Source organism: Ascidia mentula, chromosome 5 (assembly GCF_947561715.1).
Source record: "Ascidia mentula chromosome 5, kaAscMent1.1, whole genome shotgun sequence".
NCBI classification, from domain to species: domain Eukaryota; kingdom Metazoa; phylum Chordata; class Ascidiacea; order Phlebobranchia; family Ascidiidae; genus Ascidia; species Ascidia mentula.
Window position 1 is genome coordinate 21392227 of NC_138570.1, and position 14853 is coordinate 21407079.

The window sequence follows — 14853 nt, forward strand, 5'->3', positions numbered from 1 at the left end:
AAACGTTCAAACGATAATTGGCTTTGTCACAACATTTTACAATGCAGAGACGCTGAAATTGGCTGGCACATTGGCCTAGTTTTCGTGGCAACGAAAAATGATTTATTGCCGTCAGCGCCAACCGCTCTGCGGGTGTGAAGCCCCCTGCCGCTTCGAACGACGCGCGAAAAAAACGCGACGGCACCGCATCGCCAGCCGACCCTTTTTTCGAAATCTTCCCACGTTTCCTTGACTCGTTTCATCTCGAACAGGGTTTACGTTTACGTCTTATGCAACTGTAGTATGAATATACTACGCAATCTCGTTCCCAAAAACTGACGCAACTTTTTGGAATTATAAAGAAGATTGTTGTCTAGTTTTAATTCAGCCTCGCATGGCACAAACAAGAACAACAGAACGACGTGGAACAAATAAATACATCGTCTGCAACCAAACAACACTTTACTTTATTGCAGCACTAATTACGAAGTTTGTTTAGAACGTTGTATGATTTCTATTAAATTTGATAACGCTGGGCCAATGGCTATTGTATGTGTATGGGATTGATAGCGCTGGGCTACGTGGGGATTTAAAAAATCGCATATTTCAAATGAAAATGAAATTCAAAATGAAAATGAAAATGAAAATGGTTTTCGAAATAGATTTTAAAACTATTTTTAAAATAAAATTGAAAATGAAATGTAAAATTGATTTCCAAAATAAAATTGAAAGTGATATTAAAAATTTATTTGAAAGTTCTATTCAAAATACATCTCAAAGTCAAGTTTGAAATCTGTTTTAAAACGAAGTTAATTTTAAAAATGCGTTTTCCATTTCAATTTATTATCGCTTTTAAAAACGTAATTAAAAATAAAGTCATAATGCAAAACAAAATACGCATTTGATATTTTTTTGTTAAAATGTGTGTGATAGCGATGGGCCACCATACTGCTGAGTTTTGGCAACGAGTGCTGAATAAACACAGAAAAATGTATAGGCAACATTGAAGAAAACCTCGCAAAGAAATAAGAGCACATATTTTAGACAAATATACAGTATCATGAAACCATACAATGTATCACTTAATTAAAGCATCACATCACATGCAATTTTTAAAGCTAAACAGTAGATGATGCAAAAGATAACTATACCAAATATAACAATTCAACATTTTGAAAACATGAGCAACCTTTATTATGGTATGATCAAAACCAGCAACATTTTCTTAAACATGTTGATTGTTAGTGGATGCATGTTCATATTCCAATGAAAGATACTTCACTTTAAAATAGAAAGGAGGCTTGCTCAAAGCATTTCAAATAAAACCACATGAAATACTGCTCCAAAAGATATTGAAATCATGTCTAAATATCCATTAGTTTGTTGTACAACAAAAAGCTGTTTGGTTTTTAGGTGAATTGGCCAGCAAGAGCACAATTTACATTTTCTATTTAAACAGCTTTTTCACTAGCTAAATGGAAATACCTAAACTATGCAAAAGCTGGAACCTGGAAGATATAAACATGCCATGGTATAATCAACGTGTAAATTATCTTGATAAGTTGATTTTGCCCTTCTACATAATACTAGACATGTTCTTTTGAAGCGTTAATTCAACTAAAACTGTTCTTACAACTTTATAAAGCTAACATGATTTAACAAATTTCTATTTTGGTTTCAAAGGTAAAATGTCTTGTTAATTAAAGTTTTTCAAAAAAACAGTTTGTGATTAATTTTCGAAAGTAATTAAACTCAAAAAATACTCTAGACCACATCAAACTTCCACTAACAACACCTATACCTTCGACCCACAACCTAATTCCAAAGCTTGCGGGCGTGAGCTAAATCAAAATGATTTCGCCGGCGTATACGCTCAGCGGCAAGTCGAGAGCGTAATACGCCGAGCGCTCGCAAGCCCGCGACCTCTTGTGGGCGAAAGCTCACGCTTCCAAGCTTTGTCCTGAGCGTAAGCCCGCACGCCGGCGTATACGCCCGCGGCAATGAAACAAACAAAGAATCCGCAGGCGCAAAGCGTGAGTGTGGACCCGGCCTTACGAAACTTAGTTGAATGCTGCAATATTGGAAGTTGGTGTTGGTATAATTATGTGAAACCCGAGGTCAGCTGTTACTGAAATCGTCAATTGAGGTGTAGTAATGTTGTATTACCTGTAGAACAGAGAGTAAAAATTTTAAATTTCCAGGGTTGCAACAAAAAATAAAGATTGTTAGGTAAAGAAGCTACATGTTTTTTCCAGCTTTTCTGCAACAGTACAGACGTTGCTTTCATGTTTACCGCACAGCTTTGTAAAGATATTGTCGGTAAAGAAAACAATTACTAAGTTCCATGGCCACTTTTCAGGCGCAGTACTCGGCCCGAAGCCCGAAAAACGGAAATGACATAATAAAACGAGGCGCTTTGCTGCGCCTCAACTGCTGATCGGTCGGTCGGTCTAGGGGGTTGTCTGACGGAGTTGAGGCGAAGTATGCTCGGCCCGAAAGATTTCGGTTTTGTTGACGTTGTAACTGCGCAGGTGTGTTGGTGATAAGAAATGGTTCTACGAATGCTGTTAGTGTTGTTTACCTGAGTAGTAGCAATTTATTGAAAATGTTTTCCTTGCTGGGGGACAAAAACGTAATTAGCCACCTTGCAAAAATGCGATGAACCTGATTGTGGTAGACATACTTTACAGCAGGTTGCTGATGAAATTAGAAAGGACACAGCTTCATCATTTATGACTAATTATTTGCAATCTAATTCTTTTTGTCAATTTATGGATAAAGGGTTGTCATGCAGCTACAGGCTTGAAAGTTCAGAAATCAAGTTGTATTTAAAGGAAGGGTTAAAGCGGTTGATGCTTTATTGCGAGAGTCGGAAAGGGGCGAGCAACACAAAACACATGTATATAAGGCGCCATCGCGACACGGGAAAAAGGCAATAGCACGCTTCAATGCACAGGCGAACACTGCAGTTCGGTCGCCACAGGACCTGCCTCCAGAAGCGTGCAAGTGTCACGCTGAATAGCGTTGCGGTGGTCGTACATTGCGCCGTGGTCTGTCTCTCGCTAGGGGTACGGCAACTGGAACTGGTACCGAAATGTCGACGTGAGCCGGCTTAAGGCGGTCGATCGAAATCGTTTGTGAGCGACCTCCAATGTCCAAAGTGAAAGTTTTGTCCGACGCTAGCAACACCTTGTACGGGCCATCGTATGGTCTGGTCAGGGGAGGTCTATGAACGTCGCGACGAACGAACACATATGGGCTGGTCCTCAACGAGGAAGGGACGGACGGCCGAAGGTTGGCGTGACGTGACATCGGCTGCGGCAAAATTTGTTGCAAGGTGTCCCGCAATGACGGCAAAAACTTGACGGTGGAGTCGCCTGCAGGGGCGATAAAATCACCAGGAACGGTCAAACAAGCTTCGCGGAAGAGGCCTGCAGGTCATCTTTGGGTGCGGTACGAACACCAAGTAACACCCATGGTAACTCGTCCAACCAATTGGAGTCAGTTAGACGCGCCATCAACGCGCTCTTTAAATGGCGATGAAATCGCTCCACCAAGCCGTTCGCTTGTGGGTGAAAAGCTGTCGTGCGGTGAAGACAGATACCGAGCAGTTGACCAATGGTTGTCCACAGTTCGGACGTCAACTGAGGGCCACGATCTGACGAGACGTGACTGGGAATGCCGAACTTCGCAACCCAATGAAAAACGAAAGCACGTGCACAAGTGATGGTGGTGGCGTCATCGATTGGTATCGCTTCCGGCCATCGGGTGAAGCGGTCGACCACAGTTAATACCTTTGACCTCGACAAAGTGGAAGAGGACCAACGATGTCGATGTTTATGTGTTTAAGTTGTTTCTGTGTAATGTTAAACTTTAGGTGACTTTGCTTACATAAAATTTGTCGTCAGCTGTGACGTCAACAATTTGAGAGCGCTCAGCTCGGTAAATACTCAAACCACCTCACAGATGGTCGATGGGAATTTCCTTGGTTTATGCGTGGCATGGTTAAACCAGCGCGTTCTGCTTCTCTATTGCGAGTCTTGACAAAACAAATCGTAAAACAAGTGATGTCAGAGGTCAGGTGCTTCATGGAACAACATGTTTCCGTCCCAAATTTAGTCAATACGATTTTAGTCAATTTTTGTTAATTTAAATTCGATGCTAGAAGGTACAAACCGCCTGAGGGCGCCAAAGAATTAAATGCAGAGTTACCAAGTTTATCGGCGACTGTTGAGCGGGCAATTATCAAACCGATAAAGGCGTTTGTCCTATATACACCGAATAAAACAACTGATCGGGATTTTGCCCATATTCGAAACGTGCTGGTGCGGCAAAACAATCGATCACATAATGCGTGTTGTAACGATCGTGCTTGGTTGATTACAAGTGTAACGTATTTGTGCAGTAGATCGCCCATGCATCAACATTATTTTAACAAAACGGCAACACGTACGTCTCCTCTTTTGCTTTTGTAATATATATTTCTTGAACTATTTTTGCAATACAAAGTCACTCTACCTTGAATCGTTGTGGGAAAACACAGATCCGCTCCGTTGTCGCAATCATTAACCTCGTCCCACAATAGCTGTTGTGGAAGATGACAATATTTTCCACTTCTCCAGCAGAAAAAGCCACCACCGTTTACCCATTCGTCATCTTCAGGGCAACCGTTGCACGAATCACCATCGCATAAAGTTGCACGTGGAACTCACGTGTTGCTGTTCTCACATTTGTAATGACTCGGACAACTGAGGTCAAAAGGTGTCAAACCGTGACACGTGACCGTTTCGTTGCAAATATAATCTCGGTGGATTGAGCAGGATGGCTTCCTCCCAGAGACCTGACAACCAAAGTTATTAAATGCAAACATGTGAAAATTTCCTTGAAATTGTTACAGGGGTTATATTTGAGTTTTCTAAATATTTTATCCAGAAGGGAAATGACAACGATGTGATATAAACATAGAAACTAACAATACAATTTATACACAGAAACTGACGATATCATACAAGTATGTAAACTAACAACTCGATACAGCGTAAGAAAGAATGCAGTTTGTTTATGGCATATCTTATCAATAGTGTGATATATCAACAAATATTTCGCACTGATCTGCTTACGGATCATTTAACCGCAAACTGGAAGTTATGCCAAGTTATTTTAATTGTTTTCAGTATCATGAACAAACTTTTTTGCGTACGTAGAATTGGAGTGAGATTGAAAATCACCAAAAATTTGCACCTGATTTGAAGTTTGCTTTTCCTTTCACTCGACTCATCTTCTTATATCATCGCAGTCGTTAAATCCGTCGCAAAAATTCTCAGCCGAAATAACTTTGCCGTTTTTGCAAGCAAACTCTGGAAAACATAAATATCTTGTTACTTACCCCATAAGTTCATCGTTTAAGAATTACGACTGGAACATTTCCGTATTCCGTAGAAAGTAAATTGACTTGTTTGTTTAATGATATATGGCAACAACTTTGTGTTGTGAAGTGCTACATTTTACTAAATACGTATATTTTTTAATTTATATGGAGCAGAGACATTTGCAACTTGCACACAGACAATATTTTCGCATATTACTGTAAATCCTCGTTAAAAACAAAATTATCTCAAAGAACGTTTTTACCTTTTTCCTCCACGCCATCAAATCTTCCGATTGGAAGAAATCCAAAAAAGAGCAGCAGCAACATTAAGTCCCAATGCATGTTAATTCTTATCAATAATGTGATTCCTCCAACTAGATTAGACTCAAAACGGCAAATTGTTTGAAAAATAGATCAATTATTCAGCTGCTAAAATTTAAAATGCACAGTTTTCAGGACCAATTCTTTGAATTGGGAACTATAGATCCTGTGCGGAAGACATCTGCGCAAAGTAAACATACTTTTATTTGTCCTGGGTGAATTTAACGTTCACCAGATGGATAATTCATTACTGCAGCTAGTGAACATAGAGAAAAACCAGCTTTTAAACTAGCTGGATCAACTCAATTTATATGGGTAACAGAGCCACTGTTTGACCAAATTTGCTTTGTTTATTCTCACGTTGTTTTAGGTTGACTTTTCCCTCTCTCGTCTTTGCTTTGAAGTCTTCAACTACACGAAAAGCTTCGATTGCTTTCAGATCGCATTTTGCTCGCAAACCATACCAAGGTTGTTCAGGAGGTGTCCGTATGCTTGATATTCTGAATCTGCTTTAAACTTCATTGATGGTTGCTTTGGTCAATTGGCAGGAATCGATTAAATCAAAACTCCGTTTGTGGGCCTGAATACATTCGGTCACTTGCCCAGTGCGTAGTTTGTTACATTCTGTACTTGTTGGAGAAAATCACTAATCAAGATAATGACGTATTCCTCGACAATAGGTTTGCCTGAATATGAATGTGTTTCCCTTCTGTAGCACCTTTTCCTCGTTAAACATTTTATTGCACATACAACAAGAAACAAACACACAATGATGGTAAGGTTGAAATAAGTGCTAACTATGTCATCGTAGTGAATATATTTGGCCATTATAGGCTTATATTTACGCACAAGACATAGGTGCAACGGTGAGACGTACTAAACATATTCTGCAATGGTATAGATGTGATAGTCAGATAAAAGCATGCCAGTGTCAAGGACAAAAATAAATATTAAGACAATCCTATGACTGATGTTAGTTTCAGTATTGAGGTATGCTGTCCACCATCCTCCCGGCACGCAAAATGCAGGGGCAAACATATGCAAATGCAAACTAACGTGTTTGTGGGCTTTTGTGGTTGGGTTTAGCCAAAAATTTCGTCTGAAATGATTTGAGACTGAAAGAATAGATAGTATTCAACAACTACACCCTATTTTCATATGGTTTTTCACCCTATTTTCATATGGTCCACTATTTAAGAGAAAGAAGAGTATGGCTTTCCAGATATCACCGCCGGAATGCTTTGATTTCAACAAGCTGGAATGCTGGAGAACATCGATTCGCAGGTTTGAATGCTACAGATCAGCATCTAAATTGTCTGACGAATCAAGTAAAAAGTAAACTGATACACTAATATACCTTATCGGCGATAAGGTCGATGATATTCTGCATTCTTTTGGTATTTCTGATGAAGAAAATTAAAACGTACAACATTGTAAAACGAAAGTTTGATGAATACTTCGATTTTCGTAAGCATGTAATTTATGAACGATGCCAGTTTAATTCACGTGCGCAAAGACCTGGGGAAACTATTAATGAATTTATAACTTCACTATTTTCACTAGTCGAAAGCTGCAATTATGGCGAACTAAAAGAATAATAATAAGAGAGATCGTATTGTGGTTGGGTTGCTTGACAAAAGTTTGTCTGAGCGATTGCAACTAGATCCTAATCTAACTTTGAATAAAGCAGTCAACACATGTAGAAACACTGGGATTGTGAAAAGGCAGCAGGTGGAACTACGTCGCACATCGCATTCTTATGCCGACCTGGAGTGAGATTTTATTTATACACCAAGATTTTATTCGGGATTTGGAAAATTGGCACCCACTTGTGATATAAAACTCATGAATTCAGCAAAACCATTTTGTCTCACTTCACGTCGTTGAGTGCCACTTCCTTTACATGATAACGTAACAACGGAACTAAAAAGAATGAAAGAAATTGGAGTTATTTCTCGTTTACTTTAACCAACTGATTGGTGCGCCGGCATGGTTGTTGTCCCAAAGAAAAACAAACTAAGAAATATGTGAAGACTACACTCACTTAAATAAACATGTTTGTCGTGAACGACTGATGCTGCCTACTGTAGATGCAACACTTGCTCGCCTATCCGGTTCTAAATATTTTTCTAAATTGGACGCTAATTCGGAATTTTGGCAAATTCTACTCTCAAAAAAGTTTCTGTTTTAATACATTACCTTTCGGTATATCTGTTCTGTTCAAACGCATTTTCAAAGAAAATGTCACAAATATTGGACTCACTTCAGGGAGTTTTGCGCACATGGACGAGAACGACGAGCGTTTGATGGGAGTCTTGTCGCGCCTACATCAGGCTGGAGTAACGTGAAATGCAGATAAGTGTATTTTTTCTGCTAAACTAATCAGTTTCTTAAGTCGTATCATTCATGAAAATGGTATTTATCCAGATCCTTATGTCCATCCTTCTCTTCTGTCTAGTAGACCATGGGAAAAAGTAGGAACACATTTGTTGCATTTCCAAGATAAAATATATCTATTGGTCATAGATTACTTCTCGAGGTTTATTGAGTTGTCCCTTCCTGCTCATGGCACGAGCTCATCGGACATTATCAGTCACTTTAAGTCTATATGTTTTTCCCGCCATGGAATTCCACATATAGTGATGTCGGATAACAGCCCGCAATACAATTCCTGTATTTTTACTATTTCGCCAACGAATGTGGCTTCATTCACCCGACCAGCAGCCCACTATCCACAAAGCAATGGAGAAGCGAAGAGGGCTGACGGTAAAATGTCTACTAAGACGGTAGACATTTTACCGTCAGCCCTCTCCGCTTCTCCATTGACGGTAAAATGTCTACTAAGCAAAGCCGAAGGCCCCCATTTGGCGTTACTTTCTTACCGTGCTACAAAGTTGGTTTCCGGATTCAGCCCAGCGGAGTTATGTGAAGACGGTTGAAGACGACAATTCCGTGATGGACGTCGTCCCTTGTCCTGGTCTTATTTATCGAGTTTCAGAGCTAAAGATCTCGAAATCTAGAAAAATCAAAAGCAAAATTACGACAAGCGACATCGGGTACGGCCTCTACCTGAACTTTCCCCGGAAACCTACGCTTGGATCGGTGAAGAGGTTGGCATTGTACGTTCCCAAACCTCACTTCCACGCTCTTACATCGTCTATACCCCAAACCGGTCATTGGGAGGTAACTGTCGACACATACGGCCGATTCCAGAACAACATGAAATGCGTACTCGCTCCGGTCGGTTGGTAAAACCACCCGTTCGTCAGGACTTGTAATTCCGATTTCACATTTTCAGTAAAGAGGGGATGTAGTGTGTTTCGCATGAGTGCTTGTACAACGTGGTAGTGTTACGTGACCCCCTCCTATATAAGTGATCCTCTGTGTCGTCAAGGGCATTCTTTTGTAGCCTACGTTAGTGTGCACCGCTGTTCCGTTCCGTTTATGTTGCACTGTTAAAAAATTTTACTGTGAAAACCACTGGCAGCAGTTTTTACATGTTCAACACGTAAAATCTACTGCGACTTTCACCGTAAAAACTTACGTTCATTTTGACGTTAAAAGGAAAAATTACGTGCTTTTCATTGTAAGAAATACGCGTATTTTCCAGTACATTTTACTGCTTTTATCACTGTAAAATTTACTTGCTAAACCACTGGCAGCAGTTTTTACCTCAATTGTCCTGGTAATTTTTACCCCAAAAATAACCGCAAACTGTGCACACAAAAATTGCCAAAAATTTGTTTATTGAATGACTTTGCAAACCATTAAGTGGTACATGAATGCTGCAAAGAATGTATTAGCCTGCCCAAGGCCAACACTTTTGGATGTGTTCCTCCTGCACATCGTCGCTTATTGCTTTTGGAACCAGCCTGATTTATTTCAGCAAAGTATCTGCACAAAACCAAAATTTACTTTCATGTATTGCAACATTTCCAAAAATTTGTCCGCACCTAAACATTGCATCTTAGTCATAAATAACTGTTGGCAATACAAAAAAGATTACTCCCATAAAAGGGATATATATATAGTGTTTTTAAATAAAATAAATTGGTCTTAGCTTTATTTAGCATGTCAAAGTTTTCTTCCCAAAGTTACATATAGCTATTGACTATAGTGAGACTTGGTTTGGCCATAAAAAAACACCAATACAACATTATGTAACATTTAACAATTTAGAGTAGCAAGAGCTTACAAACCGTTGAATAATTTCCATTGTTGCTGCTGCCTTTTCTGGGTATTGTATGTTAAATACATAGAATGAACAAAAAAGACCGGAGAATGCAGGAAAAACTCACTGCATTGAAAAACCAAACTCCTCTCTATAATCAGTGAATAACAGCTGGATGATGCTGGTGTGCTACCTAGAATTGAAAAGGAAAACACATTATTATACCCAAACCACTAAAATTCAACCAAAAAATGTAATACCTGTTGCAATTATAAACGGATTGGGATCACCATTCTCAATCGTTTCTTGCAGTAGCAAGTTATCCTGTCAAGAACATTTAGGTGCATAAGCATTCGGAGGCCTAAAAATGCATACTGATCACTCACTTGGATGCATTTTAAAACAGTTGAGGTATTTTCCTTGAAATAACTTCCCAGAAGTTCCAAAATTGAAGTGGACTTTGGAGTTTTATTTCCTATTGTTTTGCATTCAAGCCTAATCTCTTTATTGCAAGCAGCAACAGATGGTTTTGCCATTGCTTTCAAAGCTCTGCAAAACATGCGGTTTACCTAACAAGCATGTATTTTTAATAAAAACAAATTATTACTTGTATGTGTGATAGCTGCGATTGGTCATTCTCACAGGAATTTCCTTTGGGTCATAACTTAAAGCCATAAGTTGACCATAGTGTTGCATGAGTCATTGTGAGGTTGCCAAGAATGGCCATTTTTTCAAAAATTTCGCTTACTCTGGCATTGGTGTTGATGTCTTTTCGTTGTTTCGAAAAGGTACTCTTCATTTGTTCCATCACTTCTTTCATGTTTAAGAATTCAATGAAACTAGCAGAAGTTTCGAATTGAGTCAGCTGATTTATTAGTAAAAAATCGATTTCGCCTGAACTGGCATCCTCAGTTTCTGCAAATTCGAATTTGCAAATAAAACACAGAAAGCTATACGGTAAATAAACCCACAGGCAAAGAATACCAACTAACGCAACACCTAACCTGTGCAAGTTATGGCATTTACGTTGCAACGTGCCAAATCTGCCATGAACAGTACGTTGGTCAGACAAAAAATAAATTCTCAAAACGATGGACGCAACATAGGTCAGATTGGAATATGACAACATGCAAAACGGGGAGTACCGACAAGACGGCCCTGCGCCACCATTACTCAAGTGCACACCCCTCGTCAAGTCAACACCAGCCCATTGAAAGCTGTTTCACAGTGACATTTGTTGAACAACCGATGGTCAACAGGCTGGATGTTTGCGAAGCCAAATGGTTAAACCTTACGCAGGCCTCAATAAACATTCAAAAAATGATCATTCCCAGAATTAGGTGAATTATATCTTGTTGACGGTTTATTGATGTGTCCCACGGTTGCAACGCATTTCTGTTCATTGGTTTTTATCATCGCCCTTTCTATGTCCTTATGTGTTGTGTTTACGGCGTACGTTCGTGCTGCAGGTGGTGTAGCGTTGCGTTGCGTGTCACGTCATTCGGCTTATCTTTGCGCCTCTGAAGTCTGAACGCCTTCCATTGCAGTGTAGTGCATAGGGAAGGCAGCAGTACAGTGTTTCTTGCTTTTTAACTTTAGCAGTTTTATTATGTTTTATTATATTTCATTTTAATTTATTTTATTCTTGGGTTTATTTACCGTATAGCTTTCTGTGTTTTATTTGCAAATTCGAATTTGCAGAAACTGAGGATGCCAGTTCAGGCGAAATCGATTTTTTACTAATAAATCAGCTGACTCAATTCGAAACTTCTGCTAGTTTCATTGAATTCTTAATACTAAATAGGAGATTGGTGTCGCTGATTAGTAAACAATGCCAACCAGAGGGCTAGATTCGGAAAAAACTAAGGGAACAGTATTCTTTCATGTTTCTTTCTTTTTTGGTAAATTCCTCTTGGAGCCATTTTTGAAATATGGTATCATTTTCATACCCACTACTGCTTGTAGAGGGTTCTGTGGAAATCTGATCTTCAAATTCACACAATTTTCTCTTTTTTCTCATCACATTTTCCCAGCGATAAAATAACTGGTTGGAAACTGAATTATAGTCATTTCCTATTGGTACACTATCTACCACATCACGGAAGGATTTGGGATACCTCGAAACAGTTCTATATGCAATTTTATCCAAATTCTTTCTTCCTGGTTTTAGTGTTAGCTGAAATGAAAAATGAGCAACAACACTGTAACAGTCACCACTAAACTTTACAGGTCTATATGAACAGTACTTACTTTCAATACTTCGTCTATTGTCTTGTGAATTAACTCTTTTCTTTGCATGAGGTTGGGTACTTTGCCACTTTCCAAACATTGAATGTTTGCTGGGGAACACCGTTGCCAATGGATTGTAAACTCATAAATCCATTGCAATGATGTATTTGCTTCGACACTGCTAAAGCTGGAGTCTAGAACTTCCAGAACTTGATGAAACTTTGAAAAAAACAATTGTGTACAATGTTAAATACATATGACTGGTATAACGCTATGCAAAAAATTTACACAAAATACCTGGTTCTATATTAGGTGCTTTAAGCAGCTTTCTTGCCTGCACTAGGGTGAATTGTATCAGCAGGTCCTCTAATTTAAGGTGTCTGAAGTCACCAAGTTCACGGACACCAAGTGTATGTAAGTGTGAAACACACTCATCAAGTTTTGCTGGGTTATCAATCAGTTCAGGTAAAAGTTTAGTTACAAGATCTTCCATTTTTATGCATATAACTGACCTAAACACAAATGCATTGCTTTAAAACAACCATTTGTTTTAGTCCCACTCCATATACATATAGTGGACATTTGTGCAACAGATCATCAATGCAAATACATTTAAAGGAACCGTCTTGATGTTGGACTTCATACACACCATATTATGGGAAAAAATTAAGAAATTTGGGGTACACAACAAAATACAGTTTGGATTCTACAATACATATTGCCTGAATATCACCAACTTGTAAGTCATACCCAAATTTGGACAAAACAACAAGCATGCCTACAGCATAAATGATACCTTGAAACTTGGCAGAAGTTAACATATCACATTTAAATACATCAAAACCAACACTTTGGATTACGCCCATTATTACACTAGAAAAATGAGTTGTTGGTGAAACACACACAAAAGCCTACTTATAGGCCTATAAAACAAATCCATTATTTCAACAAATTAATTATTAATTAAAAAACAAATCAGTTATATAATACTTACCTCTACTGGTATCTTTCACAGCGTTTGATGACAAGTGCAAGCTTTTAACATGATTTCGTTGTATACTTTTACGCAATTATTTTCTAAAATTAAGCAAACAAGACAATTTACACACATTTTTACCAAGCAGACGCCCTTACCTCGCAGACAACTGTTTACAGTAACTTCTTCGCGAAAAAAAGAGAAAAAATAATTTGGGCGACTCTGATTGGCTGGCGAGAAAACCTCGCCGTTTTTACGGAAGCATGCACGTAAAACGATTTTACATAAAAAATATACGCGGCCGCACGCAGTAACTTTTACGCATAATTTTAACACATGTGTATTAAACTACGAAAATACAATAATGTTAATAGATCAGTGCATTAGCTCGCGTTACTAGCTTGAAGCCGTTTTTAACAAACAATGCATGATTCAACAGGAGATAATACTGTGGGGACGAAGCATCCTGTTTAATTGTCCCGCATATATCCTGCAACGAGACTATAGAGTTATGTTTGTATTCACGTAAATCAGCAGAAACAATTTAAAGTAATTCTAGGTTGCGTTACTTTTGGTTACTGAAGAAAATTATAATGAAGTGTGTTTGGGTTGTGTTGGTTGTACTCTTTGATATTTTGCAATGCGCTAGAGCCCAAGGTTATTTTTTTCTGTTACATTTATTATATGGATGTTATTGTTTTATAAAAAGTTCTTGAAGATATGTATATATTTCAATCATGAGTATTATCACCAGGGTACGCAAATATTAGGCCAATACAAATATTTTTAACGGGTATCGTATCAAAACATAACTTCCTCTAATTCGTGTGATTCACTAATTACAATTGCATTTAAAACAGGTACATGCGAATGGTGCTTCAGAGAGTTGTCGTGTGAAGAACCAAGTGCGGGCAGCCCTAACGAAACATGCTGGAATTGCATCAGATCGACATGCGGTATATTGCTTAACAATAGGGCAGGATATAAACGCCTACGTAATGCAGTGTTTCCCAACATTAATGTAATCACGTACCGTTGGACATCTTCTACAACCATAACAATGTCTACAATACGGAGGCTCTATATTTTCGCCGCTGGTAGCCCATGGCGTCCTCCTTTGAAACAAGTCGCCTTTTTGGGCAATACGTAGCTGTTGGTCGAGTTGCGTGCCAAACAATATACAGCAACATTTTACCTTGTGGTTAATGTAACCATGTCATCCGTAAGGAAACATGTAGCTACAACTAAACTGCTCGCGTACCACCTGGAATGCTGTTGTCGTAATGTGTATGATCGGGATGTTGTGCTCACCTAATTATTAACCCCATGTGATAGAACAACAACAATAAGAAATATAAACTTGCGTTTCACGTTAGACCAGTTTTGTATTTTCAAGAGTTTCATTTAAATGTATCGGAGACTGAGTTTACGTTACGAAAATCGTGGCGCTAATTTACCAATATGCCATTGTAAGGAAAACAATACAATGCGCAGTATATATGTATGTGTGACAATTAACAACAATTATACGGTAGTCCTATATTTAAGAGCGTCATTTTAATGTATCAGAGAGGGAGTTTTCTTTACGAAACTTGGCGTCGAGAGGAGTCGACTGCATAAAATCGAGTTGGATGAACGAAAGCTTGTGTTCCTCTTCTTGTCCCAATTTCACTGCTCAACACGAACAACGATTAATGAACTTCAAATCCTGCTTGAGTCCCTGTGTCGGTAAGTGCACAGCATAAGCGTAATGTTTATTAAGTAGTCTGGTGACGATGTACAAAAAACCTCCACAGTTTCTCGTTGAAC

General features: G+C 38.7%; 1 pseudogene; it reads right to left on the bottom strand.

Moving 5' to 3' along the window:
- Window positions 1-2988: 2988 nt before the first annotated feature.
- Window positions 2989-12561, bottom strand: LOC145903217 (uncharacterized; annotated as a pseudogene).
- Between the last annotated feature and the right edge of the window lie 2292 nt (window positions 12562-14853).